This window comes from Pan troglodytes, chromosome 14 (assembly GCF_028858775.2).
Source record: "Pan troglodytes isolate AG18354 chromosome 14, NHGRI_mPanTro3-v2.0_pri, whole genome shotgun sequence".
In the NCBI taxonomy this organism is placed as follows: Eukaryota; Metazoa; Chordata; class Mammalia; order Primates; family Hominidae; genus Pan; species Pan troglodytes.
This window is the reverse complement of record NC_072412.2, coordinates 102,741,523-102,755,232: the sequence shown is the minus strand read 5'-3', so window position 1 is coordinate 102,755,232 and position 13,710 is coordinate 102,741,523. Positions and strand designations below refer to the sequence as shown.

The 13,710-nt window shown below is 40.8% G+C and overlaps 1 protein-coding gene across 9 annotated transcripts in view; it reads right to left on the bottom strand.

Annotated features, from left to right (window-relative positions):
• MBNL2 (muscleblind like splicing regulator 2) overlaps window positions 1-13,465 on the bottom strand; it is a 254,254-nt gene extending 240,789 nt beyond the window's left edge. For 4 of the 9 annotated variants that reach the window (XM_054665482.2, XM_054665480.2, XM_054665484.2 and 1 more), the window contains exon 1: window positions 13,349-13,465. The gene's annotated coding sequence lies outside the window, so the exon portion shown is untranslated. The remainder of the gene's footprint in view (window positions 1-13,348) is intronic. The other 5 variants (XM_054665478.2, XM_009427141.5, XM_054665481.2 and 2 more) reach the window with 2 other exon arrangements.
• Between the last annotated feature and the right edge of the window lie 245 nt (window positions 13,466-13,710).

The window sequence follows — 13,710 nt, the reverse complement described above, 5'->3', positions numbered from 1 at the left end:
GGGACTAAAAAAAATTATTTAAAACCTGGATATAAAAAATATATATTAACCATGGATAAAGAGAACAACTTAGAATGAGAGAATGGAAAACATATTTCCAACTCAATGGAAAATAGCTACAAAAAAATTCCAAAGTCCATGTGTGTAATTAGTTTCATGGTTCCCTGAAATCTAAACTAAGGAAACAAAAAGCTCTAAAAATGAGTTCTTTTAAAAAGCGTGGTCTCCCAGGAGTTTGGGCTCATCTCACAATTGAACATAGCACAGTTGAAGGGACGATTACTCATAATTCTGACTGCATAGGAGTCATAGGTCTGTCCAAAAGGTTTTTTAATCAAAAAAGTCCCCAATACTCTTAGCATCGCCTCCTCAATACTATTTATGCAGTATTCAATATTGGTCCCTCTAATCTTAGAATCACCTCTTTCAGCCAAGGTGAATTTTAGTTGAATCATCTTGTCTATCCATCCATCCATCCATCCATCCATCCATCCATCCATCCATCCATCCTTATACCATTTATTTATTCAGGAAACATTTACATAGTATCAACTATGTATCTAGTTCTGCTAGACATGAGGGATAAAGGCAGAGTAAGACTCAAATTCTAGTTTGTGTTGCCTTCCCTGCATCATCCAAACGAATTTAATCACTCCCTCTTTTGTACTCCTGTTGCTAATCCATATATTTAAAAAATTAGCTGGGTAGCCTGTAATCCCAGCACTTTGGGAGGCCAAGGCAGGCAGATTCCTTCAGGCTAGGAGTTCAAGACCAGGCTGGTTAACATGCCAAAACCCCATTCTCTACTAAAAATGCAAAAATTAGGTCGGTGTGGTGGTGCATGCCTGTAGTCCCAGCTACTCGGGAGGCTGAGGCAGGAGAATTGCTTGAATCCGAGAGGTGGAGGTTGCAGTGAGCTGAGATTGCACCACTACACTCCAGCCTGGGAAAAAGAGCAAGACTCTGTCTCACAAAAAAAAAAAAAAAAAACCAACGGGTAAAAAATGGGGTTAAAAGCCTCTGTGAAAGCTAAAAGCCTTATTTAAAATTTTTATGAGAATGGGAAGAATCAGTCCATCTCCAGTCTAACTTTTTTTACACATCAAATTCTCTTTTATGACTTTGGGCTTCCAGAGGAAGAAATTCTGTTTATTTCACGTACCAAGTCTCCCCAACTTCTAGACATGTTAGACAGAAATGTTGAATGAATGAAGGAGTGAATGAATGCCTTTTATTCCTGAGCATACTGCACAGTCTGGCAGAATATTTATCCTACAGAAATATTACTACATGAAACAATTCATAAAGTTAACATTTACTGGATAGCACAGACTTAGAAACTCATCATTGGAAGAGAGTTTGGAAAGTCTCTTCTACATAGAGGCATGTCAAAGGATAGGAGTGACATATAGGAGAAATTTATAGGCACAACATGTTTGGAAGCCAGCACATTGACAAACTGTCCAAATTTTAGGAAGTCTCTTGGTAAAGTAGACGTGGTCAAGTAGTTGTCTACTTTGTTCTCTCCCCCTTGTGAATGGACACCAGGACTCTGGGCTGGGTGCAGTGCTTTAAGGTTTGTGGCTGCCAGAGGTACATATTATGCTTTGATCCAATCATTCTGAGACTAGTTAGACCTTCACAGATAATTGTAGCCTTATAAAAGGTTTTCTGTTTTTTCCTAAATAGTCTTTTTATTTCTTACTGTATATTTACTTTTTAATCAAAATTACATGCGTTCATAGCTTAAAAATGAAAATTGTTCTACGAGGTTCATTTTTTAAAAATCCCAACAATCTTTTCTCACCTGTTGCCAGCTACCTTAACTTTTAACTATTTGTTTGGATTATATCTACATTTACCTAAATAATTTGCTTGCACTGTTTCTTCTTAATTTTTAAACTCTTTATAGAAGACTAAACTTTTGATTTTTCACTTCTTCCCCCTCCAAGAAAATACACACACACACACACACTCACACACACGCTCAAACACACGTGCATGTGCTCCTCTTTCCACATTCTTTCTACATAATTATATTATGATGTTTGGATTGAGAGACAGTGTTTTACATTGCTCTGAGTCAAGAACACACTATTCACAGCTTAGCCATGTAGTGTACTATTATTACATTTCTTTTCTTATACTACATTTTTATGTCCCTGGAGTTAGTAACTTTTTACTTTTTTATTTGGAGGGGTGCTGCTTAGTTTCCTATGTGCCAATTGCTAATTGTACAAACTCTTTACCAGAAATGTAAATCTTCTTATATAGACACATTAGGTCTGCTATTTATTCTTCTTTTTTGAGAGATTTCTCCAGAGCTCTGTCTTCCTGCTCCAATCTAGAGTTAATATTCTCTAGATTTACCACTGAGATGTCATCCTGGGACCTCTCTTTGCCAGCATCCTGGGAGATTCCCTTGGTGCCTGTCTGTACTTGATTACTTGTTTCTTGGATCCAGTGTCTTTTTTCTTGATATACTCCCTCATTTGAGAGGATCTTATTCTCCATTACATTCCTGAGAAAAGGTGCAAGAAAGGTGCAATAAAAATTTTTGAACCTTGAATGTCTGACAGTGTCTTTATTTTATCCTCTCAATTAATTGATGATATGGCTAGGTATAGAATAGTGTATTCGAAATCATACCCTAAGAATTTTGAAGGCAGGCATTGATTATTTATCTCTTCTTTCCAGTGTGGTATTGAGAAGTCTGATGCTATTCTGAATGTTGATTATTTCTTTACTTTCTGAAAGCTTTATACATTTTTTTCTTTGTCTCTAGTATTTTGAAATTTAAGAATGATGTGCTTGGGGCTTAGGCCTTTTTTATCCATTGTGTTCACACTTGGCTGTACTTTTAATGTGAAAACTCATGTACTTCACTTTTCAAAATTTTATTTGTTGTATTTCTTGGATTTTTTTTCTCTCTGTTTTCTCTTTTTTTATGAAACTCTTATCATTTGATTTTAAGCCTTCTGGATTAACACCACATTTTAAAAATATTTTTCCCTCATTCATTTATTGCCTTTTCCCCATTCTAGAAGGTTTTCTGAACCCTATCTTCTAACTCATCTATTAAGCTTTACCTTTTTCTTACGTATTTTTTAATCTCTAGATTCCTTTTACAAGAATGTTCTGAATGTTCCTTTAAAAAGACTTCATCTTCTTTGTTTCATGAATGTAATCAATCTTTTTGAAGTGTTCTCACTGCATTGTCTTTTTTAATTTCAAATTCCTTTATCTCTTTATTTTCATCTCTGACTTTCAGGTTGGCAGATTTCCTAAAATTATTGGTCATCCTTGGTTGTCTGCTTACAGATGAGTGGGCTGATAAAGTGCTGTTGGAAGATCTTTGTAGGTGGGCTTGTTGTTAGATGAAATATACTATATAGTAATCTGGCTGAGCATTTCATGGGGTAACTCATTACTATAAGTATTTCCAGGTCTCCCATATCTTCTCCAACCATTCAGGTTCTTCAGGGAAAAATCTTGTAACCTATTACCTAAAAGGTATTATCCTGGCTGCTTAAACATGGGCATCAAACAAAGAAGGGGGATGAAAATGGAGGCTGTCTGATAGTTTGGTGTGTAAACTTCCATTTAATTTCTCTATTTTCATCAAACCTGAAACCTGAAACCAGTTTGCACAGGCTCACAAAAAGCTGATTGTGTGCATCTCTTCCCAACTCCATGACCAGAGACTTTATGCTGTCCATTTGAAATTAGCTTTGGTGGGAGTATTTACACCACTGCAATTGGCAATGACTACAAATTAGAGCCCTAGTTGCTTCCCAGCTTCCAAGCTGATAGTTAAACACCCACAGAGCACCACCGAACACACTATATCTGCTGTGTATGGTGTTTTCCCATGCTAGAACCCCTCTTTTTTTTAACCTCCTTGAAGAAATATACTTGTCATCATCTGCCAGGGTTGGGGAAAGGAAACATGATCACAGGGTTGTATAGAGTGAGAGAGGGAATCCAGGGTTTTACTGTATTTTAAATATACTTTTAAATCATCCCCTATTTGCAGCCCTCTTTTCACCCCCACTTTGAAAAGCATCTGCCACCAGCATTCCTGGTTTCTGAAGTGCAATTCAGTTTGCTTCCTGGCTTCACCCACTGATAGCTTAGATTTCAGCTTTCTGGGATCTGCCAAGGCAGTGACCATTCAGCCACCTGCTTTCCAACTTGCAAAGTTAGGCTTCTGTTGCCCCTGCTCCTCTTTGTTGAGGGTTTCTGTCTTTTTTAACCTCTTATAGTCCTTTTAGTAGTTTGAGGGAGCTTGAGTAGTTTCAAGATTGACCTTGAAAATGCAAGGTCAATCTGCCTTTTCTATCCAAACGTCTAACTGAAAGGAGGATGTTGTGTTAGGGGCAGGCCAAAAGTCCTGAATAGTTCAGAAATACTCTGACTTCCCTGGGCCCTGGGCAGCCCCACAGTCAAGGTTACCTGTCTTGAACTACAGTTAATAACTTTGCCAGGCATGGTGGCTCACAGATGTAATCCCAAATATTCGGGAAGCTAAGGCAAGTGGCAAGAGGATCACTTGAGGCCAGGAGTTTGAGATCAACCTGGGCAACATGGCAAGATCTCGTCTCTAACAATAACTTGTAGCTTTGTCAGGCCAGGCATAAACAGCCCCAATTATTGGTCAAGACTGCAACTGAGGGCAGGTGAGAACCGCATTGAGTGAAAATGAAGTCCTCATGAATAGGTAAGCATTTGCCTGACTATATTCAAGTCTTCACCAACTGCTATAAACTTGGTAACTCTTTAACTTCCTGAAATTTTACTCTTATTGGCCTTTGTAAAATACATGTTATTTTTTGTCTTAGAAAATTTTTCATGTATCAGGGCAACCTGAAGAGACCATGTGGCTTTGACCCATGACCTGTAGGTCTAAAAACTCGTTAGAATGTACTTGGCAATTGAGAAATAGATAATCTTGCTCCTGCTTCATGTAGCCTCAAGGGTCATACCATTCATCTTGTTAAATTCGGCTTTTCGACTCCAAAAAGTGAGGAGGCATCTCAGCATGGATAACTCTGAAGAACAAATGGCATTACTGGGCAGATCACTTAACGTAAACATATGGTGGGCAAGTAGAAAGCCTTGCTGATTCCTTTTATTCTGTGTTCTGTGCACCCACCAGCAGTGAATGTAGGATGGCTGATTACTGTGGATTGGAAAAACTCTCCATTTTTAGTTAAGAGATTGGCAACAATTTCTGAGACAAAAGCACGCCTGTTGCTGCAGGCAGCCATGCAGTGCCAGAGCACAATTGGAAAACCCGTTCTAAGTTGTCAGCCCTGACCCTCAGGTGATTTTGTGGTGTGTGATATGGGGGGATGTTTCAGGCCAATCATTCAATGGATTTCCTAATTTCGCTTCTGGGAGAACAACTCCCCTGCAGAGAGAGGAGGGAGAGGCATCTGCCCTCTTAGGAAATAACTTTCAAATATGGGAACCAAAACAGACAAATGATGCCATTAGAAAAAACTGTAGGGGTGGAAGAGTAAGCTGTCTGTCCATGATCTAAGTCTACACAATTGGAGTTAGAAATCTGCAGGTCCCAACCTCTGCTCCACCAAGTTCTAGTATTAGTTCGTGTTGGGCAGCTGACCCGCTCTAAACCTCTTCCTTCTCTTCTGTAAATTGGAGGTAATAATAAGACCTACCTGTTTAAGCTGCTGTGAAAGTAGGTAAAAAAGGAGGCAAAGCTCTTAGCCCACAGCTAACTCATAAGCTCCTTAAGTGTTTGCTATTATTGGCTATGACTGTGGGTAGCATGTCTGCCCCTAGTCAGCTAGAGTCATACCAAGGTGGCTACTTGTGAAGCTATAGCCCAATGAGGTTTTAGGGGAGCACTGGGGCTGCTCTCTAGCAAGCAGAGAATGACTTAGTGAACCTGAGGAAGATGCAGAGTTGACATTAAATATTTACTAAGCATGCACAGTGTACGAGAAAGCAGATGAATTTATCTCCAGGAGCTCCAGGAGCACTTCACTTAAGACAAGGTATTAAACTTCCATCTGAAGCCTGAACATACCATCATTTAATCACTAGTGAGAAGGTACCTTAGGAAGCATAATGTTACGCTTCCGTAATGGCTGCCAGGGCTGAATCTTGTCCTATCACTTTCTCTCCCCTCTGTTTTACACCCACACAGTTCACTGGCAAAGCCCTGCATCTCCAAGATAAACAGTCACAGTCACAGTGGATCTTGGCTTCAGCACAGGCTTGTTTCACCAAATCTACACACACAGCAAACATATTGCGTGGAAAGTCCCCAAGTTCAGAGTTGAGTTGGAGCCTCTGCTCCTGTCTAGGCATTTTTGTGAAATGGAAATGTTCTTGTGTGTATGCATGTGTACAAGTATGTGTATGTTAGTGCATACGCAAATGTACATGTATGTATTCACCCTAGGAATAGAACTAATTAACTCACTTCTACTTTGAATACCAGTAATTATTACTACGGAATTTCATTTTGGATTCCATCACATCTTATGAACGACATTCACTAACTCTGAAAATACAAGGTATACCTTAGCATAAATATATTGATATTTCCCATGGAAGACAATAATGGTGATTTGTCTTTTCTATGATGCTGCCTCTTAGTCTGCATGATCATTTTTTTCTTTTTAAATAGACTTATTTAGAGTAGTTTTCATTTCACAGCAAAATTGAGCAGAAGGTACAGAAATTTCCCATACACTCTCTGCCCCTGCTCATGAATAGCCTCCCCTGATTATTGGCATCCCCCAAAAGACTGGTACATTTGTTACAACTGATGAACCTACATTGACACATCATTATCACCCAAAGTCCATCGTTTACATAAAGGCTAACTCTTGGTGTTGTACATTCTGTGGGTTTGGACAAATATATAATGAATGGTATGTAACCACGGGTTGTTTTAATAGTTCTCTGGGCCTTACCAAATTGAAAAAAAGAAAGAAAAGCACTCTAACAGAGGTTGTCCTTCTTCTCAGGTTCTACAGGCAGAATTGTCTCAGCTAAGAAATGCAGAGCTACCTTTTTAGGCAGAACATTTGCTAATCATATAAGAAGCCTCTATTTTTTGAAATTTCCTTCCCAGAGGTCTCAACTGGACATTGTGAATAAACACTTGTCTATGTCAGGAGTTTACTGCACTTTGTTATTCTTTTCCTCTTATGTAACCGGTCGCTCAGCATCTTCTTTCTCAACCATGTACCCTTAACCATGCCGACTCCTCTTCTTTCCAAGGGCAAACCTGTACATTGGCAGCTCAAGGTGAACAGAGCATTGGCTGGTGTCTGACTCTGCTGCCATTTCTAGTTGCCTCCCTTTGCTGCCAGGAGCCAGGATGTCCCCCGCCTTCCTCTTCCCACTACTCTCCTGCTCCTGCATTCTGTGTCTTGTCTTTTATTACTGCCCCCTAACTCTGGAACCCACTTTCTTACCTCCTTATTCACAATCAGCTGCCTCTCTTGCCTTCAGACAATGAATTTCTTCTTTTATCCTCATGAAAACAAGCCTTGGACATCAGGTAAACCAAGATCTGCATCTCCACTGTGTCAGCTCAATGCCATCCTTCCTGGATACCTACATGGACTCTGGCTGTAATGCTATTTCTTTCCTCCCTAGATTTTAAGGACTTAGAAAGCTGTCATTTTCATTGGCTCTATTATATTTTTACAATACCAAATATCTCCTAAACTTTAAACAACATGAGAAATGGATGTGAAATGTACTATTTCATTTACAAGATGAAGAATCAGGTAAATATGAGCATTTCTTTATTTAGTCAGTAGGTAAAAAAAAAATCATTCCAGATGATCAAAGCAGGACCATTCCTAGCCACTGGTGGACTATCAGCCAAAGTTACAGTGCTTGGTGGGGAGGAATGATTATGGAAACAGAGGTAAGGACAACTGCCAATATGAACATACATTCTATAAACACAGCTCAAATTACCTTCATACATTTTGAACTTAAAAATCTCACCAATCGACAGACAAAAAACATTCCTCTAAGTATCTATGTCTGGAATAATATAAAGTGAACAGACAGTGCATTCAGCACAAATACTGTTCAGTACTTCTCATGCTTCCTGCAACCTGCCTACTTTTCCAGCAACCAAAGGAGCAAGAGAGCCAACCATAGTAGTTCATTAACCTTTTCAAGTTTCCAGATGCTGTTCTTGTCTCTGTTTGGATAACTGCCATTATGTTCTGTTTCCAATGTAATCTTGTATCTAACACTCTCTTCCAGATGCTGTTGACCTCTGCCATATTCCTACCAAAGTATACAAAACAAAAAGAGGTCTGCTGTGGTCCATAGCATAGCAGGAACCCCCCATGCCATTCACAGACAGATCCAATGGGAGTTGCCTTTTCAACTGAGGGATGGCAGTATGGTTTTTCTTGAGAAAGAAACATCCAAGCCAGAAGTAGCCTGCAGGGCTTCTATTTGGTCTTGCCCACCTCATCCATCAATGCTCTTGTTGGGTCACTGGCCATGGTCACCTGGGAACAACACATCCTGAGCATCCCAGATAGCTGCTTTTTGGCTTTGGGTAGGAGGGAAGAATAGCCATGCATTATAATGAATATTCTAGAATGTGGCTTTGGATTCTGAACAGGGGAAAGGCTTCTCTAAAGTCAGAGCTTCAGGCAATTTTTCTGTCTCAATTATCCCCACAAGATTAAGGTCCTTCCTTCCATACAATCCTCTCCATAGGTCTTTTGTTCCCCAGTGTGCTTTCTGAAAGCCCACCAATCAAGTGAGATCCCTGGCCAACAGCACTCCTTCTGTGCTCATTTTTCAGTCATAGGTAATATTTGTAAGCTGCAAACCTCATTTCATTCTGAACAAATACATACGTTCATGCCTAATGCTTGGATGGAATGTTAGTGAAGTGTTGTGGGGTTTTTGTTCACAATAGACTGGATCTGTTGTTGGCAAAACTCTTTTAGAAAGTAGAACCTGCTGGGCGCGATGGCTCACGCCTGTAATGCCAGCACTTTGGGAGGCCGAGGCGGGAGGATCACGAGGTAAGGAGATCAAGACCATCCCAGCCAACATGGTGAAACCCCATCTCTACTAAAATATTAAAAAAAAAAAAAAAATTAGCCGGTTGTAGTGGCACATGCCTGTAGTCCTAGCTACTCGGGAGGCTGAGGCAGAATAATTGCTTGATCCAGGGAGGTGGAGGTTGCAGTGAGCCAAGGTCATGCCACACACCACTGTACTCCAGCCTGGTGACAGAGTGAGACTCCGTCTCAAAGAAAAGAAAAGAAAAGAAAAAAGTAGAACCCTTTCTGCAAGTAAAACCTGACATGGAAGCCTGCTATACACATCCAATAAAAATGCAACTGCTCAGGTGAGAATCAAGGTAGATCAACTGCTTGGTCTGCCTTGCCTTGTTTCAGGGAGCAGCCCCTGAGGGAACCAGGAAGAAGCCTTATAGCACCAGAGGGCAAGGGCTCAAGAACTAAGAACTAGACCACTTGGCAGGCTCTTTTCTGCAACAAACTATTATTTCATAATATAGTTACACTGTGCAGTTCCAAACACCATCCAATGCCCATATCTTTTAGCTTTTTTCAATGGAAAAATAATGATGGCTTCAAATATATAGCTTGAGGAATAAGTAACAGAATACTTGCTGCCAACTAGTTATGAAATAAAGTATGCAGTTAACATCAAGGCCCATGCCCTCACTTCATATGGCAAGTTATCACTGCAAGCTACTGGGCACCTGCATCCTCAGACACCTAGGTTCTTTTTCCTTGGACACTTTTCTCTTTCTTCTCATCATCCTCTCTCTTGCCTCTTACAGTCCCTTTTGCTCCCTCCTTTTCTCCATATCTTCCCTGACCTCTCTTTTCTCTCTTTCATTACCAATTCTTTCTTTCTCTTTTCTTTCTTATCATGTTGCTTTTTTTGGCCTTTGTTTAGCTTCTATCTGCTCCTTCAGGATCAGTCAGGCCTGGTCAGGTTACAGTGCAATAACACACATCTCCCAAATCTCAGATGCTTAAAGCAACAAAGTTAATTTTACAGTCCTTCCACAGGCCCGTCACAGGTTGCTCATTGGAGTTGCTCACGGACCCAGGCTGATGAAGCAGCCATTTTCTCAAATGTTGGAGAGAGAGCATGTAGGGAAGCCTGCGTTCTTTCCTGAAGCTTCTACCTAGATATGAAATATGCATCACTTCCCACATTTTATTGCTAAAGCAAATTACACAGACAAAATTTAAATTGGTGGGGGAAGCACAATGCTACCATGTGCCCGTAAGTTTAGAGGGTTCAAATATTTGAAATTCGCCTAATGAGTACCACTGTCATTATGTAACCTTCACAGCTCTATGTCAGGGTCCTTCCCAATACTTTGCTTCTAATGTTCTTTCCCTCTAGCCCTGCACCTTGACCTCCTTATTTGTTCCTATTTGAGATCTTCCTTATTTCCTCCTCATCCTCCGCCGTCATGTGGTGGCTGCACCAAGAGTAATTATAAGAAGTATCACTAGGCTGGGCGGGGTGGCTCATGCCTGTAATCCCAGCACTTTGGGAGGCTGAGGTGGGCGGATTACCTGAGGTCAGGGTTTCGAGACCAGCCTGACCAACCAACATGGAGAAACCCCTTCTCTACTAAAAATGCAAAATTAGCCAGGCGTGGTGGCACATGCCTGTAATCCCAGCTACTCAGGAGGCTGAGGCAGGAGAATTGCTTGAACCCGGGAGGCAGAGGTTGCAGTGAGCTGAGATTACACAATTGCACTCCAGCCTAGGAAACAAGCACGAAACTCTGTCTCAAAAAAAAAAAAAAAAAAGAAGTATCATGTCTAGAGGCAGGGAGAGGAGCTTCATGGTTTTTAATGCACAATTTCTGGGATAACATGGTTATAGTCCTCTAAGCAGAAGAGAAGGCAGTATCAGGATCCTATGGGTATCTGGCCCTAGCTCAGACCCCTCCTTCATGGAGGTGCGATCCTAGCAGACTCTGCTCATTCCCAGCTGTTGCTGCTAAGGCGAGGTTTCTGAAGGCTCAGTCAGAGCAGCCACTCCCTTTTCCCACTCCACGTGGCACCACATTAATAATCATTTAAACACAGCCGGGCGCGGTGGCTCATGCCCGTAATCCTAGTGCTTTGGGAGGCCGAGGAAGGCAGATTACTTGAGGTCAGGAGTTCGAGACCGGCCTGGTCAATGTGGTGAAACCCTGTCTCTACTAAAAATACAAAAATTAGCCAGGCATGGTGGCGGGAGCCTGTAATCCCAGCTACTCGGGAGGCTGAGGCAGGAGAATCACTTGAACCCAGGAGGCAGAGATTGCAGTGAGCGGAGATCATGCCACTGCACTCCAGCCTGGGTGACAGAGCAAGACTCTGTCTCAAAAAAATCAAAACAAACCAAAAAACTCATTTAAACACTCTTCCTCCACAGCCATCATTGAACTATCCAAAAATAAGTCAGGGTAAAACCATTCCCATTATACTTTATACATATAGAGAAATTAAATGAAGCAAAAATAAAAGAGAGTTTACTCAGTATCAATCATAGTTAGAATGAATCCTAGGAAGTAACTGCATTGTAAAATTATACGGAAATCCGTAAGTTAAAGTTAAATCTTAGCTGTCAACAAAACATCATCTGGGAATTAAAGAAAGGTGAGTACATTTACTTGAGTACAAACATTATTCATTTCATCTGTACCAGGGACTAGTAAACCAGAAGCCAGCAAACCTATCATACCTGCCTCCTGTTCTCCACCTTGCTGAAGAGTCACATGCAGTTTTGCATGTTAGACTCCCCTCCTGGATAGATTTCAACGGCTCAGGGGTTTGGGGAATTTAGGAAGTGTTGATGGCAGGAAGGTCCTTCAAAGAATTCTAACATGTTGCCAAGAGTGCTGAGACCCAAATCAGCTAATGGCTATGTGGTATGATCAAATACAAGTTGGCCTAATATTGGGAGTGGTTACAGATAAATAGCTGCTTATATGAGATGACAAAGGACATAGGGAAGGTTTTCAAATGCTTCCCTCAGTGTTGACTACGTTGACAAAACTTTACAACTAGAGAATTCTTCCTTTAGGATTTTTTATTTTTATTTTTTAGTTTTCAAGAAGAACCAGTAAAAAAGAAAATATAGCAGGGAGCCACAACACTCATTTTTAAGCTATTATAAACCAACACCATATTACAGAGGTAACTGACATGATAAATCTGGGCTAGGTAGCTAGGTAGGAAGTGAAGAGTTCATGGTCCTAAGAGGATCTGATCTGGTGCTTCTTGGGAAATGGGAAAGACTGAAGACAAGACCTGCTACCTTCTCATTTTTTTGTTTTTTTCTAAAGAACAGCTCTGATTTTTCTCAAGGCAAACTAAAAAAAAGTCTAAGATAAAAAAGCAAAACCCATCTTCCCAAAGTTGCATGTTAGTTGCATTCCCTGAGCCCCTAGCTATATCTGAGATTTCCCTTTAGGGAAAGTCCACAGGTTACAATTCCTTGGGTAGGGTCCCTTTAAGTTGTTGGTTAGAGACGTGGGACAGGAAGCGGAAGCAGAGGTCAGGCTGAGAGGAGATACCTAGGAAAGCCGGGGCACAGAGCAAAGGAGCCGTGGAGGCGTGCATGACCAATGCAGAGCCAGCCATAGACTCTTCCAAGCCTCCTTCGAGGAGGCCAGTGTGGGGAGGTGGAATATGTAGGGATGAACACCCACACTATGTGTGGAGGTATGTTTCACTTTAGGTTTTGATGAACTAAGACCTAAGAACTATCGAGTTTTCACAGTAGTTCCAAACACTTTCAAATACATAACCTAGTGGAGATTGTTTAGACAAGGTCCTTGCCTTCAGCATTTGATGATTCTATTTATAATTGAGAAATCAGAGGTGAATCTATCGTCTCAATAATTATGACAGGCGAAGTTCCATTCTTTCTAGGAAATCAAGCACTCCTGGTTAATGAGTTTTTAGAATGCAGAATTAATACTTTATCTTTTCTAAACTTTCATATTAAATCAACAACTTTCTACTGTTTTATATACAGCTAAGAATAAATAAGCACAGTTATAATAAGCATCAATTCTCATTAAATGAGAAAGCTTTAATTTAATTGATAGAGAAACCCTTTGAGTTTTTACCCCATTAGTTTTTCCCTTTTCCCTCTCTATCAATTTCTACCGGTTGCTAGTCAATTTTTTCTCTTTTTTGTTTTGCAAATTAACCTTCTCTCTGGTTCAGTTCCTTAGGTAAAAAATACTAGCAGTGCCTTACTTTAGGGAACTGAATATTCTGAGCTATAGCCAAGGAGAAAAGGTGATCACACGGTGGCCTTCCTCTACCTGGGTGAATGCTCCAAGGCTCCTCAGACACAGCTCTCCATTCTCTGCGCAGCCTCTGCCTTCCATCTGCCTCTGAACAAACAAACAGCTACAGGCAAAGTAGTAGCTCGCAACTCCAGTTTTGCATGGGAGTGACTCATGTCACAGAGAATGTGAGTCATTCTCTGCTCCAGGGGAGTTTACACTCAGGCTTAGCACAGTCGTCCTTTTCCCTAGCCCTCCTCCTTTCCCTGCAAGCTTTGAGGACTTTGAACTCCATAAAACGATCCTATAGAATAAAAGAGAGTAGTGACAGGGTGTGTGTGTGCAAACTGTAGTGTGCACAGAGGCACCAAAGAAGTTGTAGACCTAACTCATCTGCA